This window comes from Hibiscus syriacus, unplaced genomic scaffold, assembly GCF_006381635.1.
Source record: "Hibiscus syriacus cultivar Baekdansim isolate YM2019G1 unplaced genomic scaffold, ASM638163v2 tig00112416_pilon, whole genome shotgun sequence".
Lineage (NCBI taxonomy): Eukaryota > Viridiplantae > Streptophyta > Magnoliopsida > Malvales > Malvaceae > Hibiscus > Hibiscus syriacus.
This window is the reverse complement of record NW_024063328.1, coordinates 257151-260519: the sequence shown is the minus strand read 5'-3', so window position 1 is coordinate 260519 and position 3369 is coordinate 257151. Positions and strand designations below refer to the sequence as shown.

Genomic DNA, 3369 nt, shown 5'->3' with positions numbered 1-3369 from the left:
ATAAATAAGTGAACTCGATTGTGTCAAACGCATGTACGTGTATTTAGTGCTCACTCATCGAATTCGAGCAACCTAGTGTTCATTCATTAAACTGTAATCAGTGTTGCAGATTGTTTTTTTTTTCCTGCAGAGAAAGCAATCTGCAGTGGCTGTATTCTGGTTCATCTAGACGAGCAACGTCGTGCACAACACTACAAAAGACTGAAAGTGTCAATTCAGGGGTGGTGTGTTTTGAAGAATTGCATATAGATAGGGTACGTGTGAAATAATTAATTTAATTGCTTCCTGGTTTCAAGTTTTAATTAATCCGGACTAATCCGTGTCGCACACTTAATTTTGATAGGTGAGTCTCTCAACATGAATTTTCTATATACACAAAAACTTGAATTCAAGACTTTACTTAAGCGATATCAAATTGGTTATCACTTTAACCAATCTTGTTGGTTGTAAGTAGGATTTTTAATTCTTTATAAACTTGAATCAGAATCGAACTTATTGAATCGGATGGACAATAGCGAATCCACTTGGAAGTTCCAGCAATAATTGTGTTGTTGGTGTCAAATTTTAAAGACAATATATGATTTGTCCGTTGCATGTTATTGGAAAAGTCAATCTGAGTTAGTTTGAACACGTAATGTAATCTCAGATATGCAATTTTGGTTTCATAATGTCTCCTCTCACTGCTTTTACGTACCTAATTGGCTAACTTGAAAATGATGGTTCAATTAGTTACCATTTGGAAATGGTAAAAGGTGAATGAAATTGGAGCAGTGGCAGATCTAGAAATATTTTTAGATGGACATACATATATTAACAACATAAAAATTTTAAATGGAATGAGTACAAATAAAATTTCAAGGTGGGTACCGTCTATAAAATAATTAACTAATAAAAGAAAACTCAGATTTTAAGGTGAATACTATTAATAAAATAAGTAACTATTTAAAAAAAAATTAGATTTCATAATAAACACCACCTGCCGGCTCTGCAACTGAATTGCAGTACACTCTATTTCCCCCTCTTTGGTTTCTCTACCATTTTTTGTCCTTTATTTCTCCTTTGATCCAATTTCAAGCCCACAAAAGATATAACCAAACCCTCAAGAAATAAACAGCCCTCTTTGCCCCCTGTTCATTCGTTTAACATCCAATACAAAACACACCATAACCCCGAAATCAATTGATTTAATTCAAAACGAATCACTCGACCTTGATGGTTAAAGAATTAATGTTATTCATTGAAATCTCAAGTTCGAGTGTGATTTATACAGAGGTGTATGAGCGAATAAGATTGTATTCATGTTTGTTTGTTTATTTTTGGAAGTGTTCAAGTTCGGTTAAATTTTTAATATTGTTTTAATGTTCTTCTATTTATTTTTTAAAGTGTACGTGTTTGTTTATTTATTGTTCATGAATATGTCCGTTCATATGTTCAAAAATGGTGAAATTACATCACTAGTCTTTTACTTGCTTCACAATTTGAACTCTAAATTTCATCATGTGTCCAGTTTAATCTCTATTTTCACCAATATATAAAATATAAAAAATAAATGAGAACTGTCTAAACGAGTTTGTTCATGAATATAAACAAAACAAACGCACCTTTGTTTATGTTCGTTCATTTATTAAATGCACACAAAAAAATTATTCATATTCATTCATTTAACTTATTAAACGAACATAAACAAATATTATACAAAAAATTCATCGCGTTTTCTTTATTTCTCTAAACTTAACAATAATGAGGAGGGAAAACCCTAATTAATTTTTTATATATTAAAATATAAAGGCAAAGTTTGAGACAGCTTGGATTGATTTTTTTTATATTCTATTTATCTCACAACATCCAACCTTTTCTCCTTTCTCACTTGATTCTCACAATCCTCTATATTTTTTTCCTTGGCTGCATGGCGAGCTACAGTTGTTTATTGGCTCCATATACATCTGTTTTGCTTTTGAGTTGTTTTTCGGTACGAACTTTTTAGGGTTGTGTTGTACTCTTTTTCTTTATTTAGTTTTAGAATTTTTTTTAATGATACATATATCTCGAGTCATTTATAATATAAACGTATTTTTGCTGAGAAAAAATATTGGAAATAAAAGAAAAAAAGTTTAAGAGGAAAAAGGGATTGGATTGGAGGGGGAATAATGTGGATTGTACCTTAAAAAATGATTAGAAAATTTAGGATTGTTTTGCTCTTTGTTGGTGAATGGGTCTATTTGTAAAAAAAAAGGTGAGGGTTGAGTAGAGTTTAATTGGTTTTCTTGTAATTTATGATATAATTAATGACCATTAGTGATGTGTTCTTAGATATTTTTGGTAAGTTTACTTGTTATTTCAATATATTTTAGAATCTGAATAAGTATTTTTTTCAATTAAATAGTTTTATTTGATTTCAAGATTCAATTTAGGGGTTAAGTTATTTTTTGTTCTAATTAGATATCAAAATTTATTTATTTGTTCTCATTAATATATGGACTTAATTTTATTATTCAAAAGGATGCTTATGATTTTTAACTAATTTAAACTAATAAATCAAGTTTTGGTATGAATTTTAACAAAAATAAATAAATTCTAAATTTCATATACTTAATTGGACGAAAAAAAAACTAAATTGAACTTTGAAACCGAATTTATGTACCAAAACATATAGGCTTCGTACCAAAATAAGTGATCAAATTATACATAAATTCTCGAATAGGTTATTAAACTATTTTTTGACTCATCCAGATGTCTAATGTTATAAATTATACCTAAATAGTTTGGGCACTTATTTTGGTATTAAGCCAAACATATACTTAGTTTTTATATAATAATTTTGTATGTGTGAGTAGGACAGACGCATGATTTTATGTTAGGAGACGAACTTGAACTTATAAAATTTCAGGGGTGTAAAAATAAATTTTCAACAGAAAATACATAAATAAAATTTAAAATATACGGTAATTTAAAATTTTTAAGGGTACAGCTGCCGCTAGCTACATGCCTGTGTGTGAGAACTTGGTTTTTCTTCTGTCGTGTATATTAACTCTTAGGTTGTAAGGAACAGTAGGTTTGCCCGAGTGGTTAAGGGGGAAGACTTAAGATCTTCTGTGCCTAAGCACGCGTGGGTTCGAACCCCACAGCCTGCAATTGATTTTAGAACAAACAGAGCTTAGCAGGTCGATTCGAGGTCACGACCAAATAGTATGCAAAAATTATCTGTATACATGTTTTTTGATTCTAAAGTTCCAATATCTATGTTCAGCACATATTCAAGAACATGATTATTCGAGTCCATAAAACATAGTTATATACATGTTCAAGACTTCTGAAATCTTAAGACATGGCCGAAGCCATATGAAAATGGGCTTTAACTGAGCCGAACTG

The 3369-nt window shown here is 30.1% G+C and overlaps 1 non-coding gene across 1 annotated transcript; it reads left to right on the top strand.

Annotated features, from left to right (window-relative positions):
* The first annotated feature begins 3048 nt into the window (after positions 1–3048).
* TRNAL-UAA lies at positions 3049–3131 on the top strand. The gene has a single exon. It is a non-coding gene; the product is annotated as a tRNA-Leu (tRNA).
* The last annotated feature ends 238 nt before the right edge of the window (positions 3132–3369 follow it).